Below are 11745 nucleotides of genomic sequence, written 5' to 3'. Positions count from 1 at the left end.
TCGATACATAATAAGATAATTACAGAGGTTTGACAAAGCTATCAAGGCCGACATCTAGAAAAGTGTTATGCATTAGCGAGAAGTGCAATGATATGTGTATTAATGATATCAAATAGGAGATTTAACTCTCATGATTGTTGGGGTATAGGCGCCTGTGCCTTGCCCGGCCGCCCAAAGTCTGGGCGTCCACTGACTTGTATACCTTATACATAGCATAAGTGTATAGGGGGCTGCTCACTCTTCATTGAGTCTCCCCACCCACATCGTATGTGTGTCTCCTTCTCTCTCTCTCACTCTCCGTCTGTGGTGCTCCCCGATCCCCTTCAATTGGTATCAGAGCTATGGTGACCGCAGAGAGCACGACGGCTTTGAGAGCTTCGAGGCGATAGCTCGCTCGCTCTCGACGGTAGAGAGATTAAGAAAGCTTGGAAGCTTTGTGAGAATGCAATGGGAGCTTGTGAGCTCAGTTGAGAGTGATGTATGCTCTTGTGGAAGCTCAGAAAGGAGTGTGGAAGATTGTGTGTAAGTGAAGGTGCTGCCCTAAAACTGTGTGCGTAGCAGCACAATTTTCAGATTCGTTTTTCTCCTTGTAGAATGCAGATCTGAGAATTCTATCTTAGTGGCCCATCCGTTGCGACATGGTCTACAACTTTGCAGAAGAAACTTTTTGCAAATTCCTCACCGTTTTGCTGATATTCAGCTCAAACTGACTGTATACAGAAATTCCAGATTTTCTGTTCTCGCATTGTGTGCGAGTTTGATGCACTTTTGGAAACACGGGAGATGCTTGAAGTTGAGTGCATAGATTCTGAGCTGAAGATGCAATTGCAGCTTGTGTTAAGCTTGTGGTTTGAGGGTTTTTTGGTAGACTTGGGCAACGAAGTACGGAGGCGTTTACACACCACCGAAGCGGTCTCTTGAGAGACACAGTTTTTTGGAGCACACAGGTGGAGCTTCTTTCATTGGTTTTCACAAAATACTTTGGCAGTGATTTTGTGCTTGGATTCATGGTCTTTGCGGATGGTTTGCATATGGTTATGGCACATGGTTGATGCCCATTATATATGCATTTTGGCGAGCACTTTCAAGTGCCGGTAAGCTCTCTTGAGAGCATTGTTTTCGCATTGATCAAGTTTCCGGATTGCAAATCTTTTGGCGTTTGCTTATGCGCAGTCACTCCGTTGATGTACGTTGAGTGCGGATTGCCATTGTATGTGAAAATGTGGAGCCATTTTAGCATTTCTACTCATTGGCATTGAGTAGTGTTATGGTTTATGGTAGAGATTGTACTTGAGTTTTTTGCTCAATTTTCAGGGGAAATTCTGTCGGATTATTCCCAGATTCTCGCCATAGTTTGTGATCGAGTGTTTACTCTCACTTTGACAGGTTTTGTCAGTTTGGACACAGTTTTGTGTTTTTTGTATCCACTCTCGCAAGAGTGAGGAGTTGTGTATCTTTCTTTGCTTGAGACAGTGGTTTGCTCTCGGGTGGGAGAGTCTTGTGATCTCGAGCATTGTTTGCCATAGTTTTGCAGAGCTTATGCATGTATGTTGAGTGTAGTTTGATACGCATTGATTGCTCATTATATTGAGTTTGCAGGACAATGGTTATTTTGTGTTGATAGCCATTGTGCGTCGAAACTCTGGCGAAATTTTCCCATGAGTTTTATGCGCATCATTTATGCGATCTAGGTAGAGATTGCGGGTTGCACTCTGCATTTGCGTTGGGTGTTCTCTGCAGGTGGGAGATTTGTGCGTGTGTATGCATCGATACCGCACAGTGTGGGCTTGGTGATTAGCTCACAGATTACAGTGTGATACTAGAGCAGGTGAGGCTTGTATTGACATTGTGGGAGCTCTATTTTGGAGTGTGTCTCACAGGTTTTACATTGTGTTTCTGGCCATATTTGTAGACAGTTTCTAGGTGTTGTTGGTGAGGTGGTTTTGATTTCTAGTTTGCTACATTGTGCTCATGGCAGAGACAGGTGATCGATCAAATTGTGACCTCTCACAGATGCGCGTGTTTGATGGGTCAGACTTTGCGGCATGGAGAGAGTGTATGCTTGATGCATTGACACAGCGAGGGTTGCATCGACCATTGAGTGGTGATACAGGTAGACCTTCAAACATGTCTGACGATCAGTGGTAGGAGCTAGAGGAGATGGCACTATCTACACTCTCTTTGCACCTTGCGGAATCTGTATATGCTCTTGTTATTTATGAGACTACTTCGAGAGCACTTTGGCGCAGATTACATGATATGTATGATAGATCTGAGTCATCATGGACTCGTGTGAGACATGTACATTCACGAGTACGCCGACAGGTGACATGTTGGTATTGTGGTCATTCTGGACAAGTTAGACGGCGTTGTTTTCGTCGTATGCGACATCGTAGGAGACATGACAGTCTCAGAGATGTATGTAGTGATGCCATGGACTCAGTTGCTTTGACAGTTGAGGCAGATGTAGTGTCGGAGTATACTAGTGACGGGGATGTCACTTTTACCTCGAGCTATGCACGAGATGCTATACATGTGGATAGTGCACTCCCTTCGCAGTGGTTGCTAGACGCAGATGGTATCTATCATGTCACGCCGCATCGTGCATGGTTTTGTAGCTATTCTAGCGGGATGCTTGGCAGTGTACGTTTGACCGATGGATCGGTGCATGCAATAGCAGGTGCAGGAGATGTGATACTGTCATTACCGAGTGGTGCATCTTACTTGTTACGACATGTGCGCTATGTACCAGATTTGACAGTGAGTTTGATCTTGATTGGTCAGCTTAGAGATTGTGGATGTCAGATTTCGCTACGAGAGCGAGATTTTGTGATGCATTTTGGTTCGCTAGTGATTGCGAGAGGTGCCAGGAGTGGTACAGGTTACCCATTGCATGTGGATCACGCGAGAGACGGTGTTGTCTCTGTGATCACGCAGCCAGGTAGAGAGCGAGAGAGTAGGCGCGTCTCTTTTGCTTATGGGTTGCAGGATGCTTTGCATGGAGTGCAGAGTAGTGAGCTCGTTGTGCACACAGTTGGGGCACGACTTGAGCAGTCACACAGAGAGGTGATAGAGTCGGACTTGCATGCTTTGCTAGTGACTGAGCAAAGTAGAGAGTCAGTTGTGCGAGATACTTCTATGTAGGATAGACAGGTAGAGCGGTCTTGCTCTTGTGAGTCACGACAGGAGGACGTTGTGCAAGAGTCTATGCATACGGAGTTAGAGCATGAGAGCTCTAGTGAGTCACAATAGATTGTGTGGTCATGTTTGCAGTGGATGATTGCAGAGGAGGTTGAGATGTCAGCGATTATGCAGTCATTCCTTTCTATGCTCGACAGTGAGCATGGGGATATAGTTGTGCAGGATATGTCTTCTAGCAGACACCTAGAGCAGCTAGTTTGCTCTGAGGTTGCACGACAGGTTGATGCGTCTTTTGTGAACAGTCAGGAGATGCATGTGGCTGACACGCCTTGTCAGTCAGAGATGCCTATTGCCAGGGATATATATGTTGATGCATGCTCCGTAGAGCTAGCAGGGCCCGCTAGCATTGCATCGGCATTCGGTGGTCTCATGTATGAGATGTTGATCTTGAGACCGGATATCGCAGCTGCAGTGGGAGCATTTGCAGTTGGGGTTGTCAGTCGTTTGTTGACTAATGATGGCATAGTGCACGAGGGAGATATGCAGGTATTGCGTACATACTTGCAGTACGTGTGCGGTACGTCTGGTGGTGTATGGACTTACACGGGAGCAGGACAGCCGGATGCACACGATCACAGCCAGCCAGTGGACATTGGTTGAGAGCAGTTTTCTCTCGCCTTTTGTAGTCTTTAGACTAGGTTCTCTTGCTTAAAAGCACATTCACCTTTAAGTGGGAGGTTGTTGGGGTATAGGCGCCTGTGCCTTGCCCGGCCGCCCAAAGTCTGGGCGCCCACTGACTTGTATACCTTATACATAGCATAAGTGTATAGGGGGCTGCTCACTCTTCATTGAGTCTCCCCACCCACATCGTATGTGTGTCTCCTTCTCTCTCTCTCACTCTCCGTCTGTGGTGCTCCCTGATCCCCTTCAATGATAAATTCTTTATTTTACCATGAAAATCCCACAATTTCTTTTTTTTATTTAAAGAAACTATCCACGTGCATTTGATAGACGCCGTATAATAACAATCACCAATATAGAAATTCTAGACAACTTGACAAATTAAGTATAGGTAAGCATTGCTTATCTTTTTTTCATATTGATTTCCATTAATCCTGATTATTGGAAAAAAAAATCGAGAATGTAGCCCAAGCTCTGATACCACTGCTACAAACGGAGGCACGGTGTCCCTGCAAATTATTGAAAAACAACATATTGCACTCCATGAAACACACAAATTTGCTTACATGGAAAATCTCAAAGCATATAATCAACATCATATGCGAACATAGAGAGGCAGAGGGCGAGAGACAGTAAGCGAGAATGTGCAAGTGCAGCTCCTAAAGCGGAGTGCTACGTTGGCACGATGAAAGAGGAGGGAGGAGGGGAGAATAATGCAGACACTGGGTGCAATCTCCCCCCGTGCAAGAATTAGCATTTTCCTCTTTCACGTATTTACTTATAGATTTCTGAATGCTAAAAAATGAATACACATTGTCCACTCGGACATAAAGTGACTATAGCTCACAAAGAGCTCTTTAATCATATAATGATAATGAATCTGCTATCCGTTGCACATTCCATAGAGCAGCTATGTATTTTCCACGTGTCAGCTGCAATAAGTAACAAAATATCAATTCCATTACACCCTTACCTTTCCCCAAGCATAGGAGAGAGGTGATCCTTTGCAATGAGCATCCTCTTTTGGAGCTTCAACCATGGAAGCTCTAGGAGTCTCATTGCAAGCATTTCTTTTGGGGAAAGAACGGTAGCCATGTCCTTGCTCCCGACAAAACATTTGTGGTCCTTACAAAAACCTTTTAGCTCTTTAAGAGAGAGTTTTTCTTTACCTTTATAAACTCCCTTCTCCTTGGACCGATTGTTGTTGTTATTGTTGTTGTAATTGCCTTGGGAAGAATTTTGGGCATTGTTTTTCCCCTTTGCATCAACCATCGTGTGGTGGATTACTTTGGTGATAGAACCAGGATGTTGAGAGTTGACATACTCGGCCATTTCTTCCGGTAATCCCACAAAGAATTGCTGATTTTGCTCGGTGAAGTCTATCTTTTGAAAGACAATAGCCTTGAGATGTAAATTCCAAAAGGATAGACTCGTTGGAGAGCAGCTTCAAACTCTGCCATTCAGTAAGCACTTTCTCCTTTGCATCGCTTGCAAGGAATTGCTTCATGATGGAAACTTGTAAAGTTTTCCATGTCTTTGGGTCTTCTCCATTGCCACAAAGACTAGCCCACCATTGACGAGCAGATTTCTGGAAGTGCATAGCTACATGGCGTAGCTTGGAGGACTCCGTGAAGCACTCGTCTCCAAAGGCCGCATCAAATTGTTGGATAAAGGATCAGTAGCACCAAAGGTGCCATCATAGGTGAGAAAAGAGATACTCTTTTCTCCCTCTTTGAATTTCTTGAGCTTTTGGGACCTTCTCCATGCAGGGTAAGATTTGCAATGTCCTCTCTTCTTGTATTCTCTATGAGAATAGTTGCTGCTTTTGTCAAAACAGGAGGAAGGTGAAGAAGGATAAGTAGAGGGTGACCTCTTTCTTGCCTTTTTCTTCCTTTGTTTCATCTCTTCCCTTTTGGAGTGATAAGGAGAAGGACTATGGGTTGATCGTTTCCTCTTGGGAGGCGTTGGTGACCGTGTAGATCGCTATCTTCGTGGAGCCACATCTTCAGAGGAACTTAAGGATTTACTTATTTATCGTTCTTTGGATTCCTCCTCTGTTATGGGAGAGAGTCTTCTTTTGGGATTCTCATCAAGTGGCCTCCTAAGCTCTCTCTCCTCTTGGAGAGGAAGGGAAATCCCATAAGCACAAAGCTGTTGAGTAATTTCGGCTTGCAAAGCTGGGTTGGCAATAGCTTGCTACAACCTAGTCACAAGGTAACTAACAAACATGGGGGCATCATCATTAGCACCTTCATGTGCAAAATCAAAGTTCTACTCTCTTGGTTATTTTCAGTTATGCTAATTAAACTTATGTATAGATTACTTTGTGCTTTGGTACCCTCAAAAACCTTCGTCGCTACTCTTCTTTACCTTTGAAAATTAGTTCTCAAGTAGCCACACCCGTGGTTTAGAGTCTGTTGATTGCAAAGACTAGTGGAGAGGGTCTAACATTGCTCGATTGATTATGGTTCTTGTTGAGCTTGCTAATAACTCTAATCGTTAAGCCAAAGGCAAACCCCGAGAGACTCCATTATTAAAACTATAGTTCCCCATGGTGTACCTTGAACTAAGTCCTTCTCAACCAAGGTAATAGATCCCTGTCCCACTTACCCTATTGCAATGAACAGGTCCAACCTTTCATGGACAACTTAAGGACCTGTCTTATTAAGCAAAAAAAAAAAGAGGCATGGCTCTTGGTTGGATTTGCATTCCATAGCCAAGAGTGTTGGTGTAGGCTCTCAACTTCTCAACAAGTTTGGAGAAGGAGATGGAGTTCTTGCACTTTGCCAAGCAAGAATGAGCATGCGAGTGTGTGTGTGTGAGAGAGTATACCCCCCAAGCACACCCCTAGCTTCTCTTGGTCGACCCCTCCTTGTAGCTCAACAAGCTATAATTTGATTGGATCCCTACAATCCTAGCCAAACACATGCATAGTGCATATCAAGAAACCATGGTAGCATTTCTTTGGACAAGTGTCCTCCTTTCCCCTTTGAGAGAGAGGGCTTGGAAAATGCTTCAGACCATTAATTAAATAATTAAATGCTCATTGGACCCCTCTTTAGCCTAGCAATAGGATTCAAACACCCCATGTGGCTAAGCATAGGGAGAACTTGACATGTGTCCTTGTGCCCCTTGAGGAAGGGGTGTCCTTTGGGTGAGTGAGGGGTTGGTTAAATCATTCCTCTAGCTTTGGGGCTCACCCCCTTCTTTGTAGGGCACTTTTTTGACTCAAGCTCCTCAAGCACCTTACCCCCCCAAGCATGGGAAGCTTCTCAAGCACCTTAGTCAACAAGTGCAAGCTTAGAAAGAGTATGCGATCTCTCTCACTCATGCCCCTAGCTTCAAGGGCTTGCCCCCTCCTTGTAGGGAATTTTTGACTTTTCAAGCTCATGCCTAGGAGATGCCTAGCTTAAGCATGCACCTTAGCTATCAAGCATCTTATACATTTTAACCATCAAGCACCTCAAGCATAGGGCTAGCTTTAACCTAAGGTCTAAGGACTTTTACACTAACCATTTTAGGTCTTTAATGAAGCTAACAGTAAGGTCTTTCAAGCTCCATTCTAGCATTGCTCTTTGACAGACCATCTCTCATTTGAACCCTTTGACTTTGGCCCCGTGTTGAGATAGATTCATAAACACATGTCTATATTCTAACCCTTGTTCCCATTTATTCTCCCACATTATATGATTAGTTTAATATGAAAAAATCATTTGGGTTGGTTAGATATTAGATATAATACATAGAGTTCCCAAAATTGGGTGAGACCTTCATCTAGTATAACCAGTTACACAACAAAATCTTTTTCCATTTTGGTACAAGGTTCTAAGTTCCAAGTCTAATCTATATAGAATGAATCCAATTTTGACAACATAGCATGCTTCACTTTAGCTTGTCATCTCTTAACATAGCTTCCTCCCATAACCGGAGGGATCTCTGCAAGCTATAAGCATGATGTAGTTTAGGTTTGGCAAAAATAATTCATGTGGCCTTAAAACTCAAGTTGACCTTTGTAGTAGTGCAATTAGCTTTGAATTTTGAATGGGCTATCTCAATGGCATTGAAACATTCCTCGATTAATATTCACCATTGTGCTCACATCATCAAAGCTTCTAGGAGCATCACTTTGCACCATTTCTTCACCCGATGGTGCATGGATAACCTATTGTTTTTGCTCTTGAATTGGTGGAATAACATCATAGAAAGTAACCATTCTCATCTTGACCACTTTATGTGGTGATTTGTGAATGTTATTCTCATTGAAGATGACACCACCGCTCAACGTAATTTAATGGCATGCAATGTCAAGGTCCCACAAAGGTAATTAATGGCATGCAATGTCAAGGTCACACAAAGGTTGCAACATCTCATCTTTTTCTCTATAGCCAATGAAAATGCATTTTCTTAACTCATAATTGAGCTTTTTTTAGGAGATCTTTAAGCACATAAACAAAGGCTTTGCAAGCAAACTTTTTAAGTGATCGTAAGCCTTGTTATGTCCCTTTTAGGAGTCTTTTAAATTACCACCACCTAATGCTTTATCTTGTGAGCTCCTATTCGCACAAATTACTGTTTTAATAGCTTTAGCCACAAAAACATCATACATGTTTGCATGAAAAAAGTATATTACTACTTTTCAAGCTTGAAAAGTACAACTTTAAACCCAAATAGGGTTATTTTTACAACTCATTTCTGAATAGGGTTATCAAGAGCAATAGCCTCTCTCTTGATACCATTCATGTCATAGAATCTTTAGAAGTCATTATAGGTATATTATCCACCATCACCATTTCTTAAGCACACAAGTCTTTTGTTTCATTAATTTTGAATGAGAGATAAACATTCCTAAAATATGCAAAATGCATCATTTTTATGAGATATTGGGTATGCCCATACTTTATGAGCTGGATCTATCAAGGTAATGAAATACCCAACACCACCTACATAAATGAGCTAATTTATGTGTACCATATACACAAATTCCATTGATTTTAAAATCAAAAAATTTCAACAAAGGGCCATCACCCACATGAGAAAGGATGTTATTCCATTTGGCTCAATTGGCTACTTGGTTGTTGTTTTATGTTTATAACATTTAAATTAGAAGATAGAAACATGTGACAAGCATAGAATACCTCCTCTACCCAAGATCAATGAGTCTTTTGGGGTTTTCCATGTCCTTTCTAAAACGTTTGATAGCTACAATTACCTTTGTGGTATTTGGCATAATCTCACATTCATGAGAGTAGATAAAAAAATATTCAAAATTGCATCCACTATAACACACAATATAATTTCCTAGACAATTGCATCCTCATTTGCAACTGTTGTAAGGAGAAAACAAGTTTTGTGAGAGGCACATGAAACAAGGTGCCATTGTCTAAGATCCAATCTTGGGGTAAGCAAGCCATCTTTGTTAGTCAATATTGGGGTAAACAATCCATCTTTGTTAGTCAATCTTGGGGTAAACAAGCCATCTTTGTTAGTCAAGATATGCCAATAATGAAGAAGAAAACAAAACATCACTACTATCAGTCATGATCGCATTATCCTCTTCAACTTTGGACTTGCCCTTCTCCTCTTTCTTGCCATCATCTCAAGGGTACACCTCAAAATCCTCTATATCAATTGTGATCAAAGCCTAATTAAAAAAACCCTTTACATATTTTATGGATTGCACTAAACAACTCCGCTTTCTTCAAAAACCTGTAGCTTTTTTTGAAAATTGAATTAAAATGCTCCACTTGATACTCTAAATTTGTAATTGATAAGAACTATAATATGCCATTTTGTTGAGCGCACCTGGTACACCTACATATTGCACCCCTCTAGGCCATCGTCAAGCTTAAAAATTTACCTCTTTATTTTTTTAGCTTTCACTTTTTTTTTTTTGGAGTAACCCCATTTTTTGCAATAAAGCAATCAACATCTCTCAAGATCTACTACAATTATCAAAGATTTGCTCCTTTCACAAAACTTCCTCTAGCATAGGTTCTACTTTGTAAACTTTGAGAATTGCATTCTAATTACTTGGATAAGTGGACTTGCATCTGATCCCCTTAGAGAGCAGCCTTTCAACTACATTGCTGAACTACCGAATGGTGCCAAATTGCTAACAATAGCAACAGACACGTCCCATTATGAAGGAAGTGATCATAATAAGCATATGGCTTTTATCTCTGCATCTAGTTCAAGTTTTTTGTCTACAACTGAGTGACAACTATATTGAAGTTATTCAATCATGATTCAAAAAACTACATTTTCAAGACAAATAGCAAGTTTTTCATTAGATACACCTAGTTAGAAGTAGTCATTTTTCAAAAGTATTGCAAAGCTTTTTCCAAAGTTCCTCAGTGCTCATCTCGTCAAAAACTATAAAGCATAGAGACTCCATCAAATGCAATGTAATAATGGCTTTGCCCAAAGTATCCAACTCTTCCCATTCTAAGCCGACATAGTAATAGTCTTAGTTTTTCTATCATCATGCAACGGGCTCTACCACTTTGCCATATCTCGTATTTGTTCTTTCCATACAAAAAATCGATACCATGGAATTTCTTTATGTTAAAGTGTTGCACATGGCAATATATAAACATGACACAAGAACACACAAAAATTCTAGGAAGAGATGAGAGTGAAATAAGACGATACAATAATGATACATTGAGTGGGCTCAATCTACCCCCATTCACTAGTGAGGTCCTCCATTGTACATTTGTTTGTTTCTTTTAGGTAAACTCAAAAGGCAAGCTCAACAAAAAAGATACATTCCAATTTTGGTAAAAGTAAATTAATTTACTAAAAATAAATTTTGTATGGTTTAAAAGAGGTTTTCTATGAACTACGAGCTAAATAGACATTGTTCTTTATTATAATAGTACAGGCCTCATAATCAGCATCTAATCATCCGCCAACACACATCAGTCACACACTAAATCATATTTCTCACCAATGGAATATCTATGGAAGATCAAAAATAAAAATTATAGCATATCCCCAAGTTTTAAATAAACTTTCCCCTAGTGTAATGCCTCAATTGACAATCTAAACAAGTTGAGCACATTGTTGCAATTGGTAAATGCATGTAATGATTGTGATGCCTTAATCAATGATCTACAAAAGAGTGTGTGTGTTGCAATATTCGGTCTACATTATAATATGACAAATTGAGGGGAACTTGAAACTAAAAATAGGTTTTGCCTCCGCAAACGCTCTACACAAAAATGGATCTCGCACTCCCTCACTCAACTATCTGTGTGCTATCTTATGCGTTTGATTATGCTAGTTAGATGTGAGTAATAAAGATTAATGATCAAAAAGTGATGATTTATTCCATGAAGGTGTTTGAGGTCTTGGGATTGAGGCCGAGGACAAGTTAATGCTTTGGCTAAGTTAATTACGGACGTAATTATGGTGCATGAAGCTTATCGTCCTAAATTGGAGAGCTGTTTGCAACATAGGGGGGTAGTCATTAGAGACCAGTGTTGTGTGAAAGCAATACGAAGGCCAAATAATAGCTCCAAATGAAAAAATAATCACTCCAAATGAAAAAATAATCATGGTGATTTTGTTTTAAAAAAAATGCCAAAACAACATTTAAAGGAAAATTCATTCCTAGTACATGACCTTATATTCATAATGTTTTACCTTAACCATCTATATAGGAGTATTAGAAAGCGTAGCATGAATGTCATATAGAAGCAAATAAATGAAACTATATCAAGTAATATGCAACAACAATTTCACTACCACTATACCATATGATGGAACATTAAAGATAATTGTAGAGCAATCAAATTCAAAATCTAATTCCATTACATCACTGCTAATAGGTATAACCATACATTAGTGAGCTAATGGCTTAAGCAAATAGTGATGAGGGAGCAATTTTCTCATTTACAGTAGATCGCTACTTACATAGTT

Source organism: Adiantum capillus-veneris, chromosome 5 (genome assembly GCF_014529385.1).
Source record: "Adiantum capillus-veneris isolate H3 chromosome 5, ASM1452938v2, whole genome shotgun sequence".
NCBI lineage: Eukaryota > Viridiplantae > Streptophyta > Polypodiopsida > Polypodiales > Pteridaceae > Adiantum > Adiantum capillus-veneris.
The sequence above is the reverse complement of the archived record's forward strand: the minus strand, read 5'-3'. Positions refer to the sequence as shown.